This window comes from Pan paniscus, chromosome 23 (genome assembly GCF_029289425.2).
Source record: "Pan paniscus chromosome 23, NHGRI_mPanPan1-v2.0_pri, whole genome shotgun sequence".
NCBI lineage: Eukaryota > Metazoa > Chordata > Mammalia > Primates > Hominidae > Pan > Pan paniscus.
The window spans coordinates 44,807,965-44,835,677 of NC_085927.1; the positions used below are offsets into that span (position 1 = coordinate 44,807,965).

A 27,713-nucleotide genomic window follows, 5' to 3' on the forward strand; every position below is an offset into this window, starting at 1 on the left:
CCTCCAGTGCCTCACATTGCCCTGTGGAAGCCCCAGTGACCTTTCTTCTCCAGAAAGCCCAGTGCTGGCCATCCCCATTGCCCAGCTCTCTAGACTGCAGACATATCAATTCAGTTAGACTCAGAGAACTCTGACTCTCAGGAACTTGAAGAGGCAGCTCCTTCAGGTGACTAGGAAGCTTGCGTCCAGAGACAGGGTGGCTTGGCCAAAGTCACACACATAGAATCATACCACCTGTGTGAGGTGAAAGACCATCTAATCCCATCAGCACCCTCTCCATGAGTGTCCTGAGTCTGCAGGATTCCTGACAAGCATCACTCATCCATCCAGCCTCGCCTTGAACACCTCCAGCAGTGAAGAAATGAAGAACTTAGCACCTCCCAAAGCAACCCATTTTATGTTTGTTTATCTCTGACTCCTGGGAAGTTATTATACTAAGCTGCGAGAGCTGCAATCTCTCTCTCTGTCTCTCTTTCCATCTCTTTCTCTTCCTCCTTCTCTCTCTCTTTCCCTCCCTTTGTCTCTCCTTTCATCCCATCCCTCCCTCTCCCCCAGTTTTACTTATTTACTCTGGCCCTCCCTGCTGAGGCCATACAGGATTGGTCATCTCCAACAGTAGAGCTAGAATTAAAACCAGATCTCCTGACTTGCATTTCCTATTCATCCCACCACACTGTATAACCTCCCTCACCCTACAATACACACATGACAAGGAAAGGTAAAGGATTTCCAACAATAGCTTTAGCAGCATATTATTTCCCTATTTGTATTATGAATATAATATTTAATCCACCATTCATTCATTCATTGGATTTATTGAATATTTTCTTTGTACCAGGCGTGGAGCACAAAGCATTAAAGAACATAAGGCCCTTGAGATCAAGAAGGTGGAAAACTCTAACTAAAATGCAATGTAATAAGGGCTACACTAAGGATCCCTGCAAAGTGCTATGTGAGCACAGAGGAGAATGTTGCTAATTGGCTGAGAGTAATTTCATCAAAAATGTCTTATTTATTCTTATATCTCCAATGCTTGTCCTGTAGTAGACACCTCAACAAATGTTTGAATGAATAAATGAAGTGACACTTTACCAAGCTTTGGATTATAAGGAATTGTTCTCAACTTAGAGGAGAGAGGAATAGCTTGTACATTCTTTGTGATGCTAGCAAAGGAATTCATTTAGGACATATATTAATGTGCTAGAGCTGTGTATTAGTCTGTTCTCATGCTGCTAATAAAAACATATCTGAGACTGGGTAATTTATAAAGGAAAGAGGTTTAATGGAATCACAGTTCTACATGGCTGAGGAGGGCTCACAATCATGGCAGAAGGTGAAGGAGGAACAAAGTCACGTCTCACATGATGGCAGGCAAAGGGAGCATGTACAGGGAAACTCCCGTTTATAAAACCATCAGATCTCATCAGATGTATTCGCTATCATGAGAACAGCATGGGAAAGACCTTTCTCCATGCTTCAATTACCTCCCACCGGATCCCTCTCATAACATGTGGGAATTATGGGAGCTACAATTCAAGATGAGATTTGCATGGGGACACAGCCAAACTATATCAGGCTACCATAACAGTGTACCACAACTGGGTAGCTTAAAACAACAAAAATTTATTTGCTCACAATTTGAGAGGCTGGAAGTCCAAAATCAAGGCGTCAGCATGGTTGGTTCCTTCTGGAGGCTCTTGTGGTCATCTGTTCCATGCCTCTTCCAGCTTCTGGTGGTTGCTGGTGGTCTTTGGTGCCCCTCAGTTTGTAGGCGTGTCACTCCAATCTCTGCCTCCAGCTTCACATGGTGTTCTCCTTCTGTGTGTGTACAAATTTCCCTCTTCTTATAAGGACACCAGTCATTAAATTAGGCCTAATACTCCAGTATGGCCCCATCTTAATTTGATTACATCTGTAAAGCCCTGTTTTCAAATAAGGCACATTCATGGGTACCAGGCATTAGGACTGACACAGTTCAACCACAATAATATATTGAATAAGATGGGAGATATAGTCACTTGATATATACTTAGTGCCAATTATGAGATGAGCACTGTTCTAGATCCAGAGAGCATGAACAAAACAGACAAGGAACTGCCTTCATGCAGCTTATGTTCTAGCTGTGGGGAGATAATTAACTTGATAATTAACTAACAAGAAAACATGAGAGAGTGCAAAGGACGAACATTGAGTGAGGTGATAAGTAGTGGCTACTTTAGATTGGGCAGTCAGGGAAGACTACTCTGGGGAGTGACATTTGAGGTGAGCTCTGAATGAGCAGCAGGATTCAGGCAGAGGGTGAGTCTCTACTTTAGGGAGTGGCTGTGGGATACCGTAGGGGCAGAGAGAAGACCAGTGTCAGAAGGTTGCTCCCCCCAGTGCATCCACTGCAGTTTCCTCTTGTTACCAAATGGTCACTCTTTTCCATAGTCTCTCTTCCAAATTTACAGGGAGCTAGTCAGATTGGCTCAGCTGATTAGAACTGCACCTACTTGGCTGAGCCTGCCAGGCCACCTCTGGGGGTGCAGGGGGGCTCTAGGAAGGGCTATACCTGATCCACCCAATGGCCATCTCTGTACTAGTCCAGTGCCTTCAGACCAGGGAGTGAGGCAAGACCAGTTTCAGTTAAAGACAGACAAGGGCACATTCAGGAACTTGGCCCACTGTACAATGCACAGACAGAGAGCACAAAAAGAAATGTGTCCCCTGTGAGAATCATTACAGCCATTGGAGGCTGTGGCTGTGAACAACGAACAGTAATTCTGAGTTCAGCAAAAATGAATTTATTGGCATGGTATGGGACAGTTCAAGGAATCAAATGGAAAGCTGGGGAAACAGCTCTTAAAAAGAATGGGAACCAATACAGCTGGGGATCTGGGAGGCAGGAACAAGTGAACAGTCTATTTGGGCAATTGTTGTTGGAATTAATGGATGCCACCAAGTTTTCCTTGTAGTAAAATTTAAATTACAGGGAGAAAGTATGCGAATGGCCAAGCTTGAGTCTCATGCCCACCCCTTGGCTGTTGGCGGGGCACCCTGATTATACACCAAGACTAGATTGAATGGGCAAGAGAACATCTCCCACAGAAAAATCTGGATGCTCCTTCTGGATGGCCAAAACAAGGGATGGTGTTTATCAGGCCGGCAAAAGCCACAGTTGTTCTCCACAATTATCAGCACATGCATTTCACCAGACTAGGTCTCTGGTCTAGGTAGAAGAGCCCATGAAGCTCTGTGGAAGTTTCTTGACTTGTTAATTAGTGCCATGAGTTTCTGCCTATTTATTTAAAAATGTTTAGATGTCCAGTAGTCATGCAGTCCATTTTTCTCCACAAAGGTTTATGCCAAGGTGCTGGCACGCCTCCTTTCAGTCAGACAATCTGATAAGCAAACACATTGGCATTTAAAAGGCAGGTCTGTGAATGGTCTTTTTTCCCCAAGAAGTAATTCATATTAGAGGCCTGGTGAAGGCTGGGGAAAAAATAACATGCCCTGGTGCTGAATAAGTTGGAACTTCAATGCTGTCAGCAGGTTCTGGATGTGAGCTGATCTCAGATAAAACAGCTCCTTACAGGCAGAGGCACTGGGTCCCAGTAATGCCTGGAAAAATGGAGCCACCCGAAGTGGACTCTCCTGCTTCTCAGGGAAATATCAAAATAGCTCAAATGATGACCCCTCCTTGGGAAAATTCTCACAGTGGAAGAGACAGGTTTCTATGTGGAAATAAAATAACTCTATCCAGGCAGTTTGCCGGGGCAGGGTCCCAGCCAGAGTGAGGGTACTCCCCTTGTCTGATGAGGATGGAGGGAAGGGGGGGCTTAGTCTCTTATTCTCCATTCATCTTGGGATGTTATCCCACTTCAGCAGATGGGCAAGGAGACTTGAGGACTGCTTCATTCAGTGTGCACAGCCTTGGACCACAAGAAAAACCCTTATGGACACTCAGGTCAGGGAAACTACATTTTCAGGAATAAGAAGTATCTGCCTTCCACTCAGAAATCTCACAAAAGTCATGAGAACACTGGTTCAGAGTCCACAGAACTAGATGGGATTCCTGGCTCTGCTATGTGCCAGCTGGTAACCTCTGTTTCTTTAGCTCTAAAATAAAAATAACAATCGACCCTACCACATAGGGTTATAAGGAGAAATAAATTAGTCTATGAAATCAAAGTTCTTGATACAGTGACCGATGTATAGTTAGTGTTGAATAAATGGTAGGTATCATTGATCATTATCACCAAAGGGGGACAAGTCAATTTTCATCTCCTCTTGAACCCTGAGCTTTTATTTACTGAACCAAATCCATCTCTCCTACAGAAGAAGAAATAGAAGGGGCTTGATTGATTTCCACAAATAGGTACAAAAAAAAGCAGTGTCCTGCACTGGAAATAATTTTTGCTAGTAACACCCTGCATGCTATACATGCCTGAGGGTAATAACAAGCATATCCTTAGAATGACCCTGTATGGCACACGCACCTGAATGTATGTTCCAAGCTAGGGATTCCAGGCATAGCCAACCCAGAGATTCATTCCTGGCCTGTGAGGAACATCTGGACCCCAGCCTGTCCTTTGGATCACAGGCCATATAGGGAATTGATGCCCTGAGTTTTGGGTTAAATGAAGATTGCCAGGTGGAGGTCATTAAGGGGAAGGTGTTAAGTGAAAATGCTGTATCAACTACATGCTGTTTGCAAGTGACTGCAGTTTTCCTGCCCAGCCCACCACCACCAGGCAGTGCAGTTATCTTATCCAGCCCACTGCCACTGGACCATTTCTATACATAAGGCGATTCTCCTGTCCAGCCTGTCCTGTCCAGCCCGCTGCCGTTGGACTATCCCCTGTATGTAATCCCCTGATGAAACCCCAAGTCTTGGCCAGGCAGGGTGGCTCATGCCTGTAATCCCAGAACTTCAGGAGGCCGAGGCAGGCAGATCATGAGGTCAGAAGTTTGAGGCCAGCCTGACCAACATGGTTAAACCCCGTCTCTACTAAAAATACAAAAAAGAAAAAAAAATTAGCCGGGCATGGTGGCACATGCCTGAAATCTCAGCTACTCAAGAGGCTGAGGCAGAAGAATGGTGTAAACCCGGGAGGCGGAGCTTGCAGTGAGCCAAGATGCGCCACCGCACTCCAGCCTGGGTGACAGTGGGAGACTCCATCTCAAAAAACAACAACAACAACAAAAAAAAAAAAACAAAAAACAAAAAAACAAAAAGAAACCCTATGTCTCATATGATGGCTCTGGGTCTCTTCTTCAACTTCTTGAACCTGCTGGCTTCCCTACTGAGGTTAATAGGGGTTCAGCACAACACACCCCTTCCACAGTTTTACTAGCCATGCCCACCAACCCCCATCAAAGTGGTTTCTGCATTTCTATGTAGATCTTGACCAAGAAGCTTAAGAAGGCTGAGATTTATCCAGCTGAAGCCCATCCATGAAGATCACCTTCTTTCTTAACCCAGTCCCTAACTGACCTCTTACTATGTATGCATCTTATCTGAGAGGCAGCTTGGCAGTCATAGAAAATGCAGACTTTGGGCAAGACATCCCTGGTGAAAATTCCTTGCTAGCTATGGGACCTTAATCAAATGATTCACCTCTCAGGCTTGCATTTGACTTTCAGAGGCATTTTGGGTTTTAGAAACAGTACATGTGGTTGGGGGTATATAGGGTGTTTCTTTCCCACACCAGGTGTCTCCTGCAAGTAGAAAAAACTTCCTGGCCCCTCTCCTCCCCTTGTTTGTCTTTCCTAGGGAAGAAGAACGTGTTTTATCTGATGGTGCATTAAAACATAAGTGTGTGTGTGTGTGTGTGTGTGTGTGTAGATGATAGAGATGGATGATAGAAAGATAAATAATATAGAGATGAGAGAGAGAGAGAGCGAGAGAGAGAGCGAGAGATGATAAAGGTAGATAGACCCTTCTACTCTTCTTTCTAAAATGTGAGCTAACTAAAGGAAATTCATCCTTCCCCTGCTACCTGGTGCTTCAGTTTTTATAGGGGGCCTAATCCTGCAAGTCACATTGCCCCTATAAGAGGTCTGCCATTGGTTGAGATTCCCAACACCTTGTGCATTGAGGTATGAATTTTGGGAGAGAGACAAAAAGAGAAATTTAGGGGAGCAAAAAAACATGTAGAGAGAGAGCCTTTTAGTAATACCTAGGTGGGTGACCAAGCTTTATGGTACTTGGTGCAGTGCAGGTTATGAGCTGAGCCTCATCCTCATCCTGGGCACATACTTTGAATCCTAGTTTTATGGCTAACTAGACATGTGACCTTGGGCAAATGACTCTGCTAGCTTTACACAGAGGAAAGGAACAGTGAGGGATTTTCCCTTACAGGATCTGTTTGCCTACAATCATCAGCTTTAAAACTTAAAAAGACCCATGTGCTTGTCTCTGGATGCACTGAGGAAGGGGCTGGGGGCATTAGGATCCCCACCACATTCATGATTGGGGTGTTCAGAAATTATAAGATGCTCATCTAGCCTTTTAATTATGTTAATGTTTTGATCCGTATTTGGCTATCAACTTCCTATCTTTTCTTTACAGCAACCAGGCCAGACTATGAAGAGCAAATCTTCATTTGTTCACTCAAAAAATTGTTTTTTCTGATATTTATGGAGGATCTACTGTGTGATGTATCTAGATCCTCAAGATACAGCATGAACAAAAAATAAAATTTTTGCCCTCATGAAGCTTATAGTCTAATGAAGGAAGACAATGAAAACATTTTTTAATGTTTATTTCAGGGAGAGGGGGAGAAGATAGACTGTTCAGGTGGCAATAAGTTCTGTTTCCCAGTAGGAAAACAAATGAAACAAGAATCAAGCAGTGGAGAGTGAGAATATTGAGGGCTGTGGCCATTTTATATAAAGACCTTTGACAATAGGCAAGCGTGCAAATGATGCAAAGATGTTTGAAACCGTAATCAGTGAAGGCTAGCTTTAGTTCCTCTTTGTCTGTTCCCCTGGAGCTAAACCATCTCCAGGCCCCTAAGGGGTCTCCTGAAACACATGCAATTCAGACAGGCCAGGTGCAAAGCATGTGCCAGACAGGCAGGCAAAGCCAGACCTCCTTCAGACCCAAGCAGGGAATGAGTTATAGTCAGGGAGAACTCACTCAGAGAAAGTCTTCACATTCTCCAGCCCTGAAGTGTTTGACCATGGCTGCAGATTGGAATCATCTGGAAAGATTCCCACTCCCCCGCCCCACCCGCCCCACCCAAGACTGAGTCTTGCTCTGTCACCCAGGCTGGAGGGCAGTGGCATGATCTCGGCTCACTGCAACCTCTGCCTCCTGGGCTCAAGCAATTCTACTTCCTCTGCCTCCCTAGAAGCTGGGACTATAGGCATGCATCATCAAACCCGGCTAAATTTTAAATTTTTAGTAGAGACGGGGTTTCACCATGTTGGTCAGGCTGGTCTCGAACTCTTGACCTCATGATCCACCCACCTTGGCCTCACAAAGTGCTGGGATTACAGGTGTGAGCCACCACACCCGGCCAAAGATTTTAAAAATACAGTTCATCTAGCCCACTCCCAGAGACTCCAACTGGAGTCTAGCGTGGGTCTCATGTAGTGTCTTCTTAAGGCTCACTAAGTGATTCCAAAGTGCAGCCAGGGTTGGGGACACCTGCCTGGAGACCTATGCAGGGCATTAATCATAGAAGACATGGAGGTGGCAGGATTGGCCTCAGGGGCTGGGGAGTGGAGCTTGTAAGAGGAAACTCAAAAGAGGTTAGAGCTCTTTTCTTGCTGGAAGGTGCTCCTTGGAATTCCTGCTTTGAGGATTGTTTTGCATCTTGGAAGTGCTCTCCCAAAGCAGCTGAAGGTGCCAAAAAGTAGAATCACCACCATCAACATCCCAGAAACTCCCATCCTTGAAGGAAAAACTGGAAAAACTTAGGAGTCCAGAGGAAAGGGGCAAAGTCAAGCCCCCAGAATAGTTGCCTTCCCTTCTAGCCCAGACAAAAGTAGCTCTCGCAGTCTCCACATTCACTACTGGCCCAGCCTAGCTCACCCCCATAGGAAATGTCACAGAAATCTGAGGCCAACAAACACCCAGTGAGAAATCAAGGGCAGCCACTGCCTCAACTGTCCTCTTCCCTATTGGGGTGATCATGGATCTTAAGGAACTTTTCAGGGGCTGGGGATCTTGGCCAACTCTCTCTCCATTAAACATAGCTAAGGAGTTCATGACAGGAGACAGGCAGGTGAGTGACAATTTAAAAATAAAGGAAAACAATAGCAAAGCACGCACTAGGTACTGCCGTGAGCAAGGATGCCTTCGAATGCTTAACCTGCATCCCATTTGGAATCCCAGCACTATTGGACGTGTGCAGTAGGGTCTCCGTTTTGCAGATGACAAATTCAGGGTCAGAGAGGGCAGGTAAGTTGCCTGATATCACACAACTGGCCAGACCTTTCCAAATAGCCTCATCTGGCTCCTAAGCAGTCACAGAGATGGACCCATGTTGGCCAACACCAGTGAAGACCCTTTGAGGTTGAATTTGTAGACTGTCTTCTAATACCCACAGTCCTGGAGCTGTGCTCTGAGGAGCCGGGGTCACTCATGGCACTGTTGCACACAAGGATATCTGACCTGGCTCCTGGGAACATTTTGCATCTGCCAGGCAAGGCCAAGGGAAACTCCTCCCGCATTTGCTTTTTGTAAAGATTTTGGAGGGTTAAGTTTCCAGCCTCAACAGGCTTATCAGAGAAACTCCCTCTGCTACACAGTGAATCACAGAATAAAGTCAAACCAGCTGGCAACCCTGCTGTGCAGGGAGCCTGAACTTGATTCAGAATCCAGGGAATGAGCAGAGGGTAATGAGACTGGTGGGAGAAGGGGAAGCTAATGGGAAGGACTCATTTCTTGCTTTGTAGGGGCTGCTGCCAGACAGGGTGAGGAGGCACCCAAGACTGACAGCTTCTGCTTATGGATTTCAGCCATGCAATGATATTTTGCTTCCCCAAGCACACCCTCAACGTGACCTATATTTGGGTGTAATAAAAATTGCATGGTGGGTGGATTTTCTTAGCAACACATGTTCTTCTGACCTTGCCTGCCAGTTCCTAGACCCTAAGTGCACAAGACAGCAGATCATACAGATGCACCCTCTGCCTCCATTCAAACAAGGTCAGTAGCCAACTGTGGGCCAGTCCCAGCCCTTCTCATGAGCCTTTGCACCAAACTCAGCCCAAGGAGATCCTGAGTAGCTGCTCTGGGTCAGTAGAGAATGTCTTTCTAGTTGGAGAAGCCAGCATCTCACCCATGGAGGTATTTTATTATCACTAGATTGCCAAAATGCTCTGCTCATCAAGAAATAAGAAGAGGGGGCTCTGTTTTCCTCCCATCACACCTGTTTCTCCCAGTTGCCCTCATTCAGAGGGCAAGTAATACATTTCTCAGAACAGTATACAAATTCTCAGATCCAGCCCGATCAGCTCTGTTTCCCTCAATGCTGCCCCACTTGCCCCTGCCTTTCTCGTGCTTTCTCCAAGGCCCTGACTCCAGCCTCACCCCTCTACCTTGATGCACCAACTGGCCATCTTCCCAGTTTCCCATCTTTGGCTTTATTTCCTGAACTCTCTCATCTTACCTCTGGCAGAACTCAGCACAGACTGATAATTCAGTAATAAACCTTCAGTCTGGCATGTCCAAGACAGTTACCATGTAATGTAATTGGAGAGGGAAACCCTGGATGAATCTGTTTCATTGCTTCTCATTACCCATTACAATTGGATAATTTTGAGTCCTGAAGACTTTTCAATTCAGTTTACTGGGCATATACTATACACCTATTATACACTTATTATACATCTACTAGATATGTGTATAGTACTGGGCTGGATGCCCTATGAGACAGATGATGGCACAGAATGTTGGTGCTCAGAGAAACCAGCAAAAGAAATTCTTAATACGTAACCTATGGAGCCCTGGGGTTATTACATGGATGGCTCCAAGTTCTCTAAAAACAAGACAGAAATTTTTATTTCATAAATTTCCCTCATGCTACGTTGTAAATTGCCTATCTGGGAAAACATTTTTATGTCAAATTATATTGTTAAGGTACTGTTTTCCTCTTAACAAGTGCTACAATCATGGTCATCATTTTATGGTATTTAGAATAGAATCTCAAAGTGATAGGAAAGAAGAAAACCTACTTGCAATTATGACTCCAACATGGCTGGTCTACATCAGTCCTAGCTTGACCTTGAAAATGTCAGCAAAGCTCACCTTGCCCATACTTTCATCACCAAACACGGCAGAGCTCCAAGTGGCTGTCCTTTTGAATGACTGTGATCTTGCCACAGAAAGCTTAGAGCCAATCTAACTGAATTGTCACCTGACCTTTGTCCATTCTTAATCTAACATTGGACAGTATGAGTCACTGGAAAAAGAATGCTCAAAGCAAAGTCTACAATGTTCTCCTGAATAACAATGGCAACAACAATAACAATTAAAAAACAACACGGCAAGAATAATGGCTAACCTTCATTGAGTGCTTATTAAGTACCAGGCATTCTGCCAAGGACTATACATATCATAGTTCACTTAATTCTTTTAACACACACACACACACACACACACCCCACATTAGATATTCTGTCATTCTTCACATGTTTCAGATTTTTAAAAGACTAAGGCCTAGAAAGATTAAGTAGCTTTCCCAAGGCCACACAGCTGGGAAAGGGGAAACCAAGATGCAAATCTTTTTTCACCTACCTCAGAGCACAGCAACGCACCTCAAAGCTATAGCATCTTGCCCACCACTCTCCTTAATCTTGGAATAGTGGGTTCCTGTGTTCCATTATTGGGAGAGAAATTTACTGGTGAACAAATGGATGATATCTTGATGCTGTAGGTGACATGGAATGGCTGATGAAGCTAACGTGGTTGCCCTAGGCTGCTGTGGAGCTACGAACAGTTGTCTGTTCTCTTCAACCCATTGGTGGAGGCACCAATCCCATTTCCCGGTGCTGGCATCAGCTCCTCTATCTCCTATGGTGATCTATTTCCCAGACCACAGCACAACCAGCCCCCTCCCCTGCCCCACAAGTAACTACATCAACCTACTACTGCCTCTAGCTGGATGTTTGGTGGGAATGATTCTTAACTTGAAAAAACTGCAATAATACTAAAACTTGTATTTGGCCCACCACAGAAGCCTTATCTGGAAGATGTAGAAGGTTCTATGGGAGAATTAAATTCTGTGACATTAACTGAAATGCTCTTCACCTGTATTTCACAACCCTGCCCTTCACCCCCTGCACCATGCCAACCAGCAGCAAAAACTTTCTGTATGTCCTACCCTCAGTGGAAAAGGATAATACAGCCTAAAACAAAACTCAACTGAGTTTTAGAATGCCAGTTTTACAGCCATAACAGTGACAGCAGTCTTAACAGCCTTGAGAGAATACTCAAGAGCTGATCTTTGAACAAAAGAAGGCATGGGCATTAAATAAATGATAAAGAAGCCCGAGAGGAGAGGTAACATATATGACATGGGCTAAGAAGAGGAGACAGGTTACCATACATTTGGAAGAGGGAAGTAAGAGAGTTGGTTATTGAAGTAAGTTCCAGAGGAAAGGACCACATTCTCACTCTTGCCCTTTCCACTTAAATCTGGAAAGGAGAGAGGATTCACAGAAACACCAAATGGCTTGGGGAGATCTCAGAGCATAAAATATCTGTATCTTCCCCTCCAGGGTCCCTTGGGGAGTCTGCAAACCTTGCAGAGAGGTTGTTCCCAGCAAGGCACAAGAGTGGTAGAGTTAACAATGGCAGAGGAAGGAGTCTTGATGGATGGGCCTGAAAGTGGCCTCATAGAATGGTGTCCCACTTACCCCAGTGGGGAAATGGGGGGAAAAGACACTAAGAGTTGCAAAGTGATTGTGGGGAGAGCAGAAGGGCTAAGAGATTGTAACTGGCCCAAAGGGGCCTGAGTCAGGATGAAGAAGAAACAGAGAGCATGGCCTATCAGTGGGAGTCCACATAGTACCACAGACACCACAGAAGCAAATGTCAACACATGGTGATAGGGACCCACCTTCTTCAGATATTTCATCGGAGATCAGCACGAACAAAGGATGATCATGGACCAGATGCCCTATGCCCATCTGATTCCTGTCCCTTGAGGAGAAACAAAGGAAAAAGGAGAAGCTAAGCATCTTGAGTTAATTGTGTATTTGTCCCAAAGAGACTGAGTATTAAACTAGACTTGGCTGAGCATACTTGGTTTTGCAAGATTAAGTTTTTTGCCCTTATGGAATTTGAGGCATGAGAGCTAAGACACTCTTTTATATAGAAATAAAGCAAATTAACATCTTTACAAACCTGAGTTGGGGTTTTTGTTTTTTTGTTTGTTTGTTTGTTTGTTTCTTTGTTTGTTGAGGCGGAGTCCCGCTCTGTTGCCCAGGCTGGAGTGCAAAGGCGTGATCTCGGCTCACGGCAACCTCCACCTCCCGGGCTCAAGTGATTCTCTCGCCTCAGCCTCCCAAGTAGCTGGAATTACAGGCACCCACCACCACGCCCAGCCAATTTTTGTATTTTTAGTAGAGACAGGGTTTCACCATGTTGGCCAGGCTGCTCTCAAGCTCTCGACCTCAGGTGATCTGCCTGCTTCGGCCTCCCAAACTGCTGGGATTACAGATGTGAGCCACTGAGCCCCACCCAAACCTTAGTTTTGAGGACTGTTGTGACCATGAAAATTCAGCCCCCAACAAGTGCTCATGGAATTGCTAAGGAAAAATAAAAACCACAAAAACAGCTTCATTTTAGGGCATAGTCAAGCTACTTTGGGTCTTGGAACACTAGAAAAAAATAAATAGAAGCATCACTTCTGTTACACAGCATTCACTCCCAAGACATCAAATTTTCTCCAGTATTTTGAAATAGGTCATGGAATTGACAGCCATTTCCCTTCATCTTGCAGCAGTATGTAACTACTGATGCATTTCAATGAAGCTAATTCCTGGTTTTTTAATCTATTTTCACTTACACTATCAATGAAGAAGTCCTATTTTGCAAGTCCCATTGGGAATCTTCTCTTACCATCCACATGTTCACAATGATAAATGGTTTCATTGCCAAGCAATTTACTTAGAGGGGAAAAATGACACTCAGGGCACACACAAACATAAATATCTTCATTGCTTGGAAACACATCTGGGATAAGGGGGACCATTTTTCTCCCTCTCATAGCATTCCCACCTAGGCTTATAAATAGTAACATTTTCCCTCTCTTTCCACTTTTTTCTTTATTCCCATGATGGGAAAGGAAGTATCTAGCATTCAGTGATACAATTTTTCCCTACAGAGCAGAGGAAAAGAGTCTCTACCTAGCCCTCTTCCTTGTGTTTCTTTTTTTCTCTCTGGCATCCACCTACTCAAAACACACACATTTTTAAGCTCCTGGAGGGGGACAGCTTCAATTCCAGATGGTTACTTTCATTCTAGGAGAGGATTATAGAAAGTCTGTTCAGACTACAAATGCAAAATGGGTTCCCATTCTAACTTCACCAATAATTAAGCTGGTATTTGATCTGCCCAATTTGACCCCAATGTACTTCTCTCAATTGGCTCTAAACTCAAAAGTGGGAGAAAGGTATAATATATTGGCCCCTTAACTCTTAAAAGCCTTTTGTGTTTTCCAAATATGGTAGATTAGAAAAATGGCCACAGATTAATCTCCTTCCCATACCCACAGCCTCACAAGGTAGTGTTTCTCATCAATTGTTGGAGTTTGGGTCCATGCCTTGAATGTGGGCTGACTAGTACCTTGCTTTGACCAGTAGGACAGGGGCAAAGGAACAAAAACAAATACTTGAAAAGTACTTGGTCTTGTTCTCACAGGCTTGCTCTCTGGCTATTCATGGAAGCCAGCCACCATGTGAACAAGCCCAGGCTAACCACCTGGAGGATAAGAAACCAACATGGAGAGTGAGCTCAGACATGCCAACAATCAAGACCAGGCTAGCTACTACAAACCAGCAGGCCCTTGCCAATCCACCAGCAGGAATGCAGATGCATGCACAAGCCCAGTTGAGATCAACTGAGCCCAGCTCAGACCAGAAGAACCACCAGCTGAGCCCAGCCCAAACCGCCAATCCACAAAATCATGAGCCAAGTTAATGGCTGTTGCTTAAACACTAAATTGTAAGAGAAGTGATACAGTGAAGAAAAAAGCATCAGATGACATTGCCCTTGGTTGCTTTCTATATCGGTGTGCTCAAGTGTCAGATCCAGCTGATCAACCTCAGAGAACTTCCTGTTATCCTCTCCTTGAACCACCTTTTTAATACTTATCAAGAAACAGGAGTAGAACTCAGAAGCCCTTATCTTGGGAGGCTCACCAGATTCTAGACGGTAAGTCTTAAAGCACTCAGTGGAACTTCTGGCACATAATCACTATTATCATTATTGTTATTATTACTTTGCAGATTAAAATGCTCTTTCTCAGAATAATCTGACAGGGAGAAATTCTTGGTGGACATTTTTGGCAAGTTGGATAAAGTAGTGGTTTGAATTCAAGCCCAGCATTCACCTTTATGGACACTGCCAAAAAGTTCCTAGCATTTCAGCAATTTTCACTCTTCTGAAAGAACTAGGAGGTGGAAAATTATCCTGTTTCCCAGTCAAGAAAAAATGTTTTTGTAGACTGTTGTACACAGTGACAAAACCTTGTCTGTTTCTCCATAAGCAGAAATCTGTAGACACCAGGAAATATAGCAGAATTCTTCTGAGGTTTACTAGTGTGTAGACAGCCTTACGATTGAACTGGATTCATAATCCTTGCCTTGCTGACACAGATGGCATCAAGAATGAAGAGCCAACCTCATTAACTCTAGGACAAAGGGGATTATACGAAATAAATTAAACTCAAAGAATCTTAGAGGATTCTGGGCCTCCTTGACACACATCTGACCTTGTGTGGCAAAGTGAGTTCTGGAAACAATAATGGGGTTTGTTACTTACCTTTCTGAGTCACAGTTTGGGGACTTGTTGCCAAAAAAACAATGTTGAAATGATTAGATTGCTGAAATGATGCTGTCATGCAAAGACAGCTCCAACATTTCTATTTCTTTTTTAAGTCAAACAGCAGGCTCGTCACTGAAATGTTACTTTTCAGCAGAATTTCAATTTACATTTTTCATTCATTTGCAAAATTTGGATTTATTGCTTTTTTAAGGAAGAAAGCAGTAATATTTTGTGGAGGATGGCAGGAAATGAGACAAATAATTTTTTGTAAGACTTGTTTGTATGGTCTGTCCATATGAAAAAAATGAAATTCCCATGCAATAAAATAAATTACAAGCAAAATTTGCTGGTATATAGTTCCATGTATGTTTCTGCAGAGAGAAATGATAGCTTTTTATCAGTTGATCAGAAGGGGGGAAAAGGATTAAAAATATTTATCAGAAAGAGGAAATGGGCAATAATATAGCAGTTAAAAAATGTGTTCAGGAGCCAGCATTTTTTACTTTTTGCCACTTACTAGTAGAGTGATTTAGGAAGATAAAAATATGCCTGAGTTTTTTTAGTAAGAATGTGGCTAATAATGCTTATCCTATAGGGGAGTTGTAAAAATTTGATCAGATCAGATATATAACTGGGATATAGTAGGCACTCAGTAAACAACAATGTACTTTCTGTCCTCTAATTGCGCCCCTTGTGTTATATTTAAAACCTCTCACAATCCAAACCCAACACAAATTCTCAAGAGTTTCATCTATCAATACTCTATATGTTTTTATCATATATCCCAGCAGCCCTGGCCTGCTATGTGGTTTCTGTCAACTTCCCTAACCCCTTCTTACCAGTAAAATAGGTACCTACCTCATGGAATCACCATGAGGATCAAATGACATTATATATACAAAGAACTTGGACCAGGGCAGAGTGTATGATAAGCACTAAATAAATGTTAACTAAATATTACACTTATTATCCTCATCATCATTATTACATACCACACCCTGACCTCTCCTTTCTCTGTATCATCATAGATGACACTTTATTTTTCTCAGCTTTCCTACATCCTGCTCATGTGTAAGTCTCAATTCACTGATCCCTCCCAGGAATGGCTGAGCCACCACGCCCCCTGATCCATGTGCCTCTCCTATCTCACATACCATATCACTCTATGGTTCCCTGCTCATCTGTCTGTCTCTCTAGCTAGTCTGTGAGCTTCTAAGGGCAAGAATTGTGCTTTCTTCATCTCTGTACTGCCAGGGCCCAGCACAGAGCCTGGCTTATGGCAACTGTTCAGTGAATAATGGTGCAATTGAAAGAAAGAATAAATGTATGGATTCTATCTCCTTCCAAACAAGCATAGTTCTTATTTAATTTCTTCATTTATTTTAACTATTTTAGTTTTTGGTGGGAAAAAAATGATTTAAACTGGTGTCTTCATCCATCCATTCAGGCTGTTAATAACAAAATACCATCGACTGGGTGGTTTATAGACCACAGAAATTTATTTTTTACAGTTCTGGGAAGTCCAAGGTAAAGACAGAAGAATAGTTGGTGTCTGGTGAGGACTTTCTTCCTGGCTCATAGATGGTGCCTCCTCACTGTGTCCTCACATGGTGGAAGAGACTAGTCAGCTCTCTGGTGTCTCTTTTAAGAGCACTAATTCTATTTATGAGGGCTCTAATCTCATGACCTAATCACTTACCAAAGCCTTCACCTTTTGATACCATCACTGATATGGTTAAGCTTTGTGTCCCCACCCAAATCTCATCTTGAATTGTAAGCCCCATAATCCCCATAATGTCCACGTGTCAAGGGAGAGACTAAGGGGAGGTAACTGAATCATGGAGAAAGTTTCCCCCATGCTGTTCTCATGATACGGAGTGAGTTCTCACAATATCTGATGGTTTTATGAGACTCTTTTCCCTTCACTTGGCACTTCTTTTTCCTGTCACCTTGTGAGGAAGGTGCCTTGCTTCCCTTTCACCTTCCACCATGATTGTAAGTTTCCTGAGGCCTCCCCAGCCATGCTGAACTGTGAGTCAATTAAACCTCTTTCCTTTATAAATTACCTAGTCTTAGGCAGTTCTTTATAGCAGTATGTAAATGGACTAATACAGTAAATTAGTACCACAGAGAGTCGGGTGCTGCTATAAAGATACCCAAAAATGTTGAAGCAAATTTGAAACTGGGTAACAGGCAGAGGTTGGAACAGTGAGAAAGTTTGTAACTTCCTAGCAACTTGTTGAATTCCTTTGACCAAAATGCTGATAGTGAAATGGACAATGAAGTCCAGGCTGAGGTGGTCTCAGACAAAGATTAGGAACTTCTTGGTAACTGGAATAAAGGTGATTATTGCTATGCTTTAGCAAAGAAACTGGCAGCATTTTGACCCTGCCTTAGAGATCTCTGGAAATTTAAACTTGAGACAGATAATTTAGGGTATCTGGCAGAAGAAATTTATAAGCAGCAAAGTGTTCAAAAGGTGACTTGGGTGCTCTTAAAAGCATTCAGTTTTATGCATTCCAAAAGAGATGGTTTGGAATTGGAACTTATGTTTAAAAGGCAAGCAGAGCACAAAAGTTTGGAAAATTTGCAGCCTGACAATACAATAGAAAAGAAAAAAACATTTTCTGAGGAGAAATTCAAGCCAGCTTCAGAAATTTGCATAAGTAATCAGGAACCAAATGTTAATTACCAAAACAATGGGAACTGTGTTTCCAGGGCATGTCAGAGGTCTTTATGGCAGCCCCTCTCATCACAGGCCTGAAGGCCTAGGGGGAAAACGTTGTTTTCTGGCCAGGGCTCAGGACTTTGCTGCCTTGTGCAGTCTCAGGACTTGGTGCCTTGTGTCCCAGCCATGGCTGAAAGGGGCCAACATACAGCTCAAGCCATTGCTTCAGAGGGTGCAAGCACCAAGTCTTGACAGTTTCCATGTAGTGTTGGTCCTCCGGGTGCACAGAAGTCAAGAATTGAGGTTTGGGAACTTCCACCTAGATTTCAGAGGATGTATGAAAACACCTGGATGTCCAGGCAGATGTTTGCTGCAGGGGTGGAGCCCTCATAGAGAACCTCTGCTAAGGTAGTGTGGAAGGGAAATGTAGGCTCAGAGCCCCCACACAGCATCCCCAGTGGGGCCCTGCCTAGTAGAGCTGTGAGATGAGGGCCACTGTCCTCCAGACCCCAGAATGGTAGATCCACCAACAGCTGGCACCATGCACCTGGAAAAGCCACAGGCACTCAATGCCAGCCCATGAAAGCAGCCAGGAGTGGGCCTGTACCCTGCAAAGCCACAGGAGCAGAGTTTCCCAAGACCATGGGAACCCACCTCTCACATCAGTGTGACCTGGATGTGAGACATGGTGTCAAAGGAGATCATTTCAGAGCTTTAAGATTTGACTGCCCCACTGGATTTCAGATTTGCATGGGGCTTGTGGTCCCAATATTTTGGTCAATTTCTCTTATTTGGAATGGATGTATTTACCCAATGCCTATACCTGCATTGTATCTAGGAAGTAATTAACTTGCTTTTGATTTGACAGGCTCATAAGCAGCAGGTACTTCTGCCTTGTCTCAGATGAGATTTTGGACTTGGAATTTTGGCTTAATGCTGGAATGAATTAAGATTTGAGGAACTGTTGGAAAGGCACGATTGGTTTTGAAATGTGAAAGGGACATGAGATTTTAGAGGGGCCAGGGGTGGAATGATATGGTTAGGTTTTGTGTCCCCACCCAAATTTCATCTTCAATTGTAATCATCATAATCCCCAAAATCCCCATGTGTCAAGGGAGAGACCAGGTGGAGATAATTGAATCACGGGGTGGTTTTCCCCATGCTGTTCTCATGATAGTGAGTGAGTTCTCTCACAAGATCTGATGATTTTATAAGGGGCTCTTCCCCCTTCACTTAGCACTTCTCCTTCCTGCTGCCTTGTGAAAAACCGTGCCTTGCTTCCCCTTCACCTTCTGCCATGATTGTAAGTTTCCTGAGGTCTCCCCAGCCATGCTGAACTGTGAATCAATTAAACCTTTTTCCCTTAAATTACCCAGTCTCAGGAAGTTCTTTATAGCAGTATGGAAAGGGACTAATACAGTTTCCTTGGGGATCTGAATTTCAACAAATGAATTTTGGGGGGAGGCAAATATTCAGACCATAGCAAGTGGTTTAAGCAAAAGGGAATGTATCTCTCAATTAAGAAGTCCAATAGACAGTTCCTGGCATACCTGGATACAGGTATTGTACCCACTTCTAACTCTGCTTTCCTCCACGTTGGTTTCATATTGATACAGCCTCAGTCGTGCTCCCTTTTGGTGGCCAGATGGTCATTGGTGACTTCAGACTGCATATTCCCAGACTACTTGTGCCAAGGCAAATAACTTATTCTTCCCAATAGTTCTATAAATGTTCCAGAATTGAAATTAACTGGCTAGATACCCTCCCCTAGAGAAAGGTAGTAAGAACTCCATATTCTCTAAAAGACTAGTTGCTTCCCAAAGGAAATTGGATGTGGTTACCCAAAGAAGAAAATATATAGGCTCAACAGGCAAAAATATACTTGTCTATTGCAAGTTTCCTCCCTGTCTGTAGTCCTCCTTGCTCCTAAATTTTCACCTAGAGAATTGGGCTTCCACCAATACTAACCACCTGCTTTCTTCTTCTCAGTTTGTGGTAGCCTGTCTCTTACAATCTGTGACACTTTGAGAAGACCCACTAGCCACCCTCAGTCTGTGCGCCCATGGCCTGCTTACTTAAGTCACATCTGTGCAGCTTCCTGATCACACTCAGTGCTGGAGTTTTAGAGGTCTCAATACTGGACACCTCTTTCCTGCCCTGGTGCAAGACCAACTTAGAAATAAGCAAAAGATTCAGGCAGTTGGGATTTTAAAAGTTCCCTTCCCCACAGACAACAGTTGTTGGAGAACAAGACTTAAATGAGTAGCAGCAATGGGTTTCCTAGTATTGCACATTAGAACTGGGCAGACTTCTCTACCTGGTCACACAGAGTGCTGAAAGCCTGCTGGCTTCCCCATGGAGCCTGCCCCAGAAAGAAAAAATTGAAAACATGAAAACAACTCTACTCCTACAGCATTCAGGAGTAGAGTTGTGCTTTCTGCAGGCAGGAAGGAATCAAGAGAAAAACAGAAAGTGGCCACGCCAGGGATGCCTAGTTCCTTCTCCCAAACTAACCAATCAAGTAAGTCTCTGCTCCCCCAGAGAAGGAGTGATGGACGTGTGAGGGAGAGATGCCTGTGTATTACACCAATGCATGCTCTTCTGCATGCAGTGGGAGACAAGAGTCTCCCCAACAATCAACCTGGGTCTGGCTTGTTTGTGCATCACTGGTGCTGTAATCCTGACAAAGAAAGCACCTCCTTTCCAATCATGTTCTCTTTGTAAGCAGCTAGAAGTAATCTATAGGGATGTTGTCACTCTTTGGACACCCCCAGGAAGATTCCACCTCCAATTCCACAAGTAGCAGGATGGGGCATGGGAAGAGGCTGAAGGGGAGGGGGCAAGTAGCTGACCCATTAAAATCAACTTGATGGCAGTTCCTTTTGTCTTCCAAAAAAACAAAGTGTGTGTACTACCAAAGATTTTTGCTGACTCTTGGCTTCTTTGCTTTTAGTGCTATTGTTCACCCTGGGGATTTATGGCAATTCTTACTCCCTAAAAGATATCTCTGTAAGAATGCCCATAAATTTAGGAGGAATTGTTTCGATTTTCCTTACTAATTATTTTGCCTTTCAGTTACATATCAGCAATTTTTAAAGTCATAGGATGTTTCTTAGATACAATGGAGTATGAGACACAGGGCTCTGGGATCCAACAGATACCTAATTAAGAGTAAATCAGGTAAAAGCACAGATGGGGAACCTACTGCACACAGAAGATGGCTCTACCTGCCATGGGAGGACAGGGGGGAACAGAAAAGTAGTGTCTGACCTTGAAGCAATAGCCATTCCCAAGGCTACTTCCATGAATACAAAATGACTTAGCAAAGCAAGGACATTTTAATACAGCAAGTTTTGTTTGGGATATTTCCAAATATATCAGACAGGGGTCTCTTGATGAGTACACAAGGGAGGCATTTCTTTCTGTTCTCTATACAAGAAAAATCTAGTAAATCTAGTATTTTACTGATAAATTATTTTGTTTGCAAACAATGAGCCATGAATATCATACAAGCTAATTTTGGTTTTCTTTTTTATTTTGGCTGCCAGGGAGCTCAAAACCAATATTCAACCCATTTCTAACAATTGTATAGGAGCTTGTAGCAGGCATTTTACATACTAATCTTAGTTTTCCTTGGTTCTCCAATCCTAATGGTCCCTTCATCCTAATTTGTTCATCCATTTATGGTGGCCTGCTCACTGGGTTACAGAGTCCCTGTCCTTCACAGGTTCATAATTTTAGAAAGCGGCCCCAGCTACCTTTCTCTGCTTCTCTGCTCAATTTCAGAAGATGTTTGTCATTACAGAAACCTGGAAGCAGCCCATGCCTGGAAACAGGTAAGGGGTAGCTGAGATAAGGAATGTTCTTGAGTTTGGGTAGAAGAGAAGAGACTAGAAAAAAATCCCTAGAACAAAGGCTGAGAGTAGAACAGAGTGTGCACAGCCAGGAAGGGTTATAAGCATTACAGAATTGAGTAGAAGTCATGAACAAGGACTTCCCAGAGCCTGGGTTGAGGTAAAGGGACAGAAAAGGATGGGGGTACTTACACATGCTGTGGAAGATACAATACTGGGAAGGAGAACATATATTCCATGAAAGCAGGAGACACATTGTCTTGCCCATTACTGTCACACATGCCAAGCATGGGATTGCATTCAACTAATCTATTTTCAATGAACAAATGCCTCAGTAGGGATGGTTCATTCGTGATCTGCTTCTCTCTTGACACCTCTATACCTTGACTTCAACCTTCCTTTCATTCTCTGATGCAACAGTGTTGGAGAAGGCAAAGTAAATACAGTGACCTAGAATCAACAGTTGCAATATTAGTGAGCCCTCAGCATGTTGGGCTAGCCAATGTACCAGGGGAGAGACTGATGCCATCTTACTTATGATTCTGCAGAGCTTAGCAGTTTAGCACATAGGCTGTAGATCCAGATACCTTGGGTTCATCTCCCAACTCTGATACCTGGCATCTGTAGGACCACAGCCAAGTTATATGAACACTCTGTGCCTCAATTTCCCCATCTGTACAATGGGGATAATAACAGTAGCAACTGAATAGGACTGTTGTGCAGACTGAGCCAAGATATGTGCCTGGTATATAATAAATACCATATAGGTGCTAGCCACTATTTCTAGCTAAAGACCTGGTCAGCTATGGCTCATACCTGCATGGTGATGCTATAAACTTTACTCTTTATAGTGAAGCAGACACTGGGAGCCAGGGTGATACAGAGCATGGGAACAGAGCTATAGAGAAAGGGAAGAGGTCAACAGAATCGGGTATCAATGAGGACGGGGTCAGGAAGGACAGAGTGCACCAGCAGAACACTCATCTGGGAATGTACCCCTCCAAGTCCTCATTGGCTGGGATTCAAACATGAGACCCAAGTCTCCAGACCAGTCTGGAAAGACCAAGTCAGAGGGCCAGACCTGGAGGGTCTGGCACCCAAGGAAGAATTATTGGTTCTTGGCTCCTTCCCAACATTCTGCTGGGGAAAAAAAAAAATCCTTCGTCCTTCCCTGGTGTTTTTCAAGGAACCACCATTCAACTAGTCATGTAGGCAAACACCTTAGAACCACCCTAGAGTTATCTTTTGCCCTCATCCCCAGAATTTCCACTGCCAAAGCCTGACCTACACCCAGCTACTTCTCTCTATCTCTGCTACCGCCACCATCACCTCTTGCCTGGGTAACTGGTCAGACCCTGCTTACTGGTCTCCCCAGAGCTTCCCCTTCTCTCCACAACCCACTTTCTGAACAGCAAGCAGATGGATGTATTTTTTAGTGTAAATCTAATCACAACTTCTTCTACTTAAAACTCTACACTGGCTTTCTGTCACCCTTGGAATAAAATTGATGCTTCTTCCTTTAACCCATGAGGGCCTCAATCATCTGGGCTCTGCTGACTTCATCCTTCAATACGTTTCCTCTCTTGTACCATAATTTAGCTGCATATTCTTTTTTTTGCATTTCCCAAACACACTAGGCTATTAGCACTCTGTGGCCCTTTGCATTGGCTGATCCATCTGCTTAGAACTTTCTGATTTCCAGTCTTTTCCCCCTAGATGGTTCCTTTTTGTCATTCAAGCCTCAGCTCAAATGGAAGACCTTCCCTAGCCACCCATGCTGGGGAAGCATCCAATTCCACTTTCTCTCGCCCTCTGCCCCCCACTTCATGGCACTGAAAACTAATAGGAATGTTCTTGTTTGTTTGTTTACTTTTTCACTGTGCCCCCAAGTAGAAGGTGAGCTCTATGGGAGCAGGAATTTTACCTGTCTTGCTATCTACTATTTCTCTAGATCAATACAGTGCCTAGAATAATACCCAGCACGTAGTAAGTGCTAAGAAAATATTTGTTGTGTGAGCAACTTAATCAATCAGAACATGCCCCAGAGCCTGGGGTGTAGTCTTTAACCCTCTGTAATAGAGCAAACACTGGGAGCCAGGGTGGTACAGGATGTAGGAACAGGGCTATAGAGAAAGGGAAGAGGTCAACAGAATAGGGTATCAATGAGGATGGGGTCAGGAACTTGCATAAGCTTGCAGGTAAGTGTAAGGAGAGAGAGGACACAGAGACCAGCAGTCAAGCAAGACATGAGCAGCAATGTTCAACTGGATTGCAAGGTCACTGCTTTGGAGATGGAAAATCTATGTGTGAGGGAAGGTCAGGGCAGCTACTTGGATGGAGCATGTCAAGCTGACAGAGAGCCCATTTGGTCCATCCATCCTATCAACAAATCTCTAGGAACTTCTACCATGAGCAAGGCAGTAAAGTGAAATTTGTAAAAGACAAAGAAATTAGTGTACTTCAGTCCCTGCCTAAAGTAGGCTCCTGGGCTACTGAGAACTCAAGTACAGATGTGGTACTGTGTGGTAAGTACTATAACATTCAGAGTCTAAGGGAGCACAAAAGAAGAATTCCTCCCTCAAGTCCACTCTGGGGCCAAGGAAGGCTTTGCAGAGGAGGGGGCAATTGAGTTGGGCATTGATGGCCAAGGAGTTCCGGGGAACCATGGTGAAGCTGGGAGAGTAGAACACCTGAAATCCTGTGAAATCCATAAAATTCGTTCCCTGGCTTTTTGGCATTATGCTTCCCCAGCTAAACACCCCCGGCTACAAGGTCTGCCAACTATCTGCCTTTTCAAATCATGCCTTTTATCTGAAACAGCTTTGAAGCTCCCTGGGCTTACTCTCTTCCATTGTTCAAAGTAACTACTGGAAACGCTACCTCTTGGCAGTGAACCGTCACTCTGATCCATCGCCAGTGGGAGGTTCAATTGGTACACCCTTTGGAAGAGTAATTTAGAAGACTGTTTCAGAAGTCTTTTTTAAATGGCCATGCATTTATTGTTCTGAATAATCCTGTTTCTGGAAATCTATCCCAAGGAAATGATCCTAAATTCGGAAAGAAAGATAAAAGCTGGGTGCCACTGCACTCCAGCCTGGCGGACAGAGCGAGACTCCGTCTCACAAAAAAAAAAAAAAAAAAAAAAAAGGCACCCAAGACTGTGTGGTAGATAGAGCTCCCTCTCCCCTCTCCCCTCTCCCCTCCCCCCTCTCCCCTCTCCCCTCTCCCCTCTCCCCTCTTTCCACGGTCTCCCTCTGATGCCGAGCCGAAGCTGGACGGTACTGCTGCCATCTCAGCTCACTGCAACCTCCCTGCCCGATTCTCCTGCCTCAGCCTGCCGAGTTCCTGCGATTGCAGGCGCGCGCCACCACGCCTGACTGGTTTTCGTATTTTTTTGGTGGAGACGGGGTTTCGATGCGTCGGCTGGGCTGGTCTCCAGCTCCTAACCGCGAGTGATCCACCAGCCTCGGCCTCCTGAGGTGCCGGGATTGCAGACGGAGTCTCGTTAACTCAGTGCTCAATGGCGCCCAGGCTGGAGTGCAGTGGCGTGATCTTGGCCCGCTACAACCACCTCCCAGCCGCCTGCCTTGGCCTCCCTAAGTGCCGAGATTGCAGCCTCTGCCTGGCAGCCACCCCGTCTGGGAAGTGAGGAGCGTCTCCGCCTGACCGCCCATCGTCTGGGATGTGAGGAGCCCCTCTGCCTGGCTGCCCAGTCTGGAAAGTGAGGAGCGTCTCTGCCCGGCCGCCATCCCATCTAGGAAGTGAGGAGCGCCTCTTCCCGGCCGCCATCACATCTGGGAAGTGAGGAGCGTCTCTGCCCGGCCGCCCATCGTCTGAGATGTGGGGAGCACCTCTGCCCTGCCGCCCCGTCCGGGATGTGAGGAGCGTCTCTGCCCGGCCGCCCTGTCTGAGAAGTGAGGAGACCCTCTGCCTGGCAACTGCCCCGTCTGAGAAGTGAGGAGCCCCTCCGCCTGGCAGCCACCCCGTCTGAGAAGTGAGGAGCGTCCTCCCTCCTCGTCCGGGAGGGAGGTGGGGGGGTCAGCCCCCCGCCCGGCCAGCCGCCCCGTCCGGGAGGTGAGGGGCGCCTCTGCCCGGCCGCCCCTACCGGGAAGTGAGGAGCCCCTCTGCCCGGCCAGCCGCCTCGTCTGGGAGGGAGGTGGGGGGGTCAGCCCCCCGCCTGGCCAGCCGCCCCGTCCGGGAGGCGAGGGGTGCCTCTGCCCGGCCGCCCCTACTGGGAAGTGAGGAGCCCCTCTGCCCGGCCTGCCGCCCCGTCCGGGAGGGAGGTGGGGGGGTCAGCCCCCCGCCCAGCCAGCCGCCCCGTCTGGGAGGTGAGGGGCGCCTCTGCCCGGCCGCCCCTACCGGGAAGTGAGGAGCCCCTCTGCCCGGCCAGCCGCCTCGTCCGGGAGGCGAGGGGTGCCTCTGCCCAGCCGCCCCTACTGGGAAGTGAGGAGCCCCTCTGCCCGGCCTGCTGCCCCGTCCGGGAGGGAGGTGGGGGGGTCAGCCCCCTGCCCGGCCAGCCGCCCCGTCCGGGAGGGAGGTGGGGGGGATCAGCCCCCCACCTGGCCAGCCGCCCCGTCCGGGAGGGAGGTGAGGGGATCAGCCCCCCGCCCGGCCAGCCGCCCTGTCCAGGAGGTGGGGGGCGCCTCTGCCCGGCCGCCCCTACTGGGAAGTGAGGAGCCCCTCTGCCCGGCCAGCCGCTCTGTCTGGGAGGGAGGTGGGGGGGTCAGCCCCCCGCCCGGCCAGCCGCCCCGTCCGGGAGGGAGGTGGGGGGGTTAGCCCCCCGCCTGGCCAGCCGCCCCGTCCGGGAGGTGAGGGGCGCCTCTGCCCGGCCGCCCCTACTGGGAAGTGAGGAGCCCCTCTGCCCGGCCAGCCGCTCTGTCTGGGAGGGAGGTGGGGGGGTCAGCCCCCCGCCCGGCCAGCCGCCCCGTCCGGGAGGGAGGTGGGGGGGTCAGCCCCCCGCCCGGCCAGCCGCCCCGTCCGGGAGGGAGGTGTGGGGGTCAGCCCCCCGCCCGGCCAGCCGCCCCATCCGGGAGGGAGGTGTGGGGGTCAGCCCCCCGCCCGGCCAGCCGCCCCATCCGAGAGGGAGGTGGGGGGGTCGGCCCCCCGCCCGGCCAGCCGCCCCGTCCGGAGGGAGGTGGCGGGATCAGCCCCCCGCCCGGCCAGCCGCCCTGTCCAGGAGGTGAGGGGTGCCTCTGCCCGGCCGCCCCTACCGGGAAGTGAGGAGCCCCTCTGCCCGGCCAGCCGCCCCCTCCGGGAGGGAGGTGGGGGGGTCAGCCCCCCGCCAGGCCAGCCGCCCCGTCGGGGAAGTGAGGTGCGCCTCTGCCCGGCCGCCCCTACTGGGAAGTGAGGAGCCCCTCTGCCTGGCCAGCCGCCCTGTCCGGGAGGGAGGTGGGGGGTCAGCCCCCCGCCCGGCCAGCCGCCCCGTCCGGGAGGGAGGTGTGGGGGTCAGCCCCCCGCCCGGCCAGCCGCCCCATCCGGGAGGGAGGTGTGGGGGTCAGCCCCCCGCCCGGCCAGCCGCCCCATCCGAGAGGGAGGTGGGGGGGTCGGCCCCCCGCCCGGCCAGCCGCCCCGTCCGGAGGGAGGTGGCGGGATCAGCCCCCCGCCCGGCCAGCCGCCCTGTCCAGGAGGTGAGGGGTGCCTCTGCCCGGCCGCCCCTACCGGGAAGTGAGGAGCCCCTCTGCCCGGCCAGCCGCCCCCTCCGGGAGGGAGGTGGGGGGGTCAGCCCCCCGCCAGGCCAGCCGCCCCGTCGGGGAAGTGAGGTGCGCCTCTGCCCGGCCGCCCCTACTGGGAAGTGAGGAGCCCCTCTGCCTGGCCAGCCGCCCTGTCCGGGAGGGAGGTGGGGGGTCAGCCCCCCGCCCGGCCAGCCGCCCCGTCCGGGAGGGAGGTGGGGGGGGTCAGCCCCCCGCCCGGCCAGCCGCCCCGTCCGGGAGGTGAGGGGCGCTTCTGCCCGGCCGCCCCTACTGGGAAGTGAGGAGCTCCTCTGCCCGGCCACCACCCCATCTGGGAGGTGTACTCAACAGCTCATTGAGAACAAGCCATGAAGACAATGGCGGTTTTGTGGAATAGAAAGGGGGGAAAGGTGGGGAAAAGATTGAGAAATCCGATGGTTGCCGTGTCTGTGTAGAAAGAGGTAGACATGGGAGACTTTTCATTTTGTTCTGTACTAAGAAAAATTCTTCTGCCTTGGGATCCTGTTGATCTGTGA

General features: G+C 47.0%; 1 long non-coding RNA gene across 4 annotated transcripts in view; it reads right to left on the minus strand.

The window, feature by feature from the left end:
* The window catches only part of LOC103786605 (uncharacterized), a 271,965-nt gene that overhangs the window by 142,534 nt on the left and 101,718 nt on the right, over nucleotides 1-27,713 (minus strand). For 3 of the 4 annotated variants that reach the window (XR_008622629.2, XR_008622627.2, XR_010111821.1), the window contains exons 5-6: nucleotides 12,057-12,139; nucleotides 1,636-1,818 (exon numbers count right to left, since the gene is read on the minus strand). This is a non-coding gene — a long non-coding RNA (uncharacterized LOC103786605). The remainder of the gene's footprint in view (nucleotides 1-1,635; nucleotides 1,819-12,056; nucleotides 12,140-27,713) is intronic. The other variant, XR_612342.4, reaches the window with a different exon arrangement.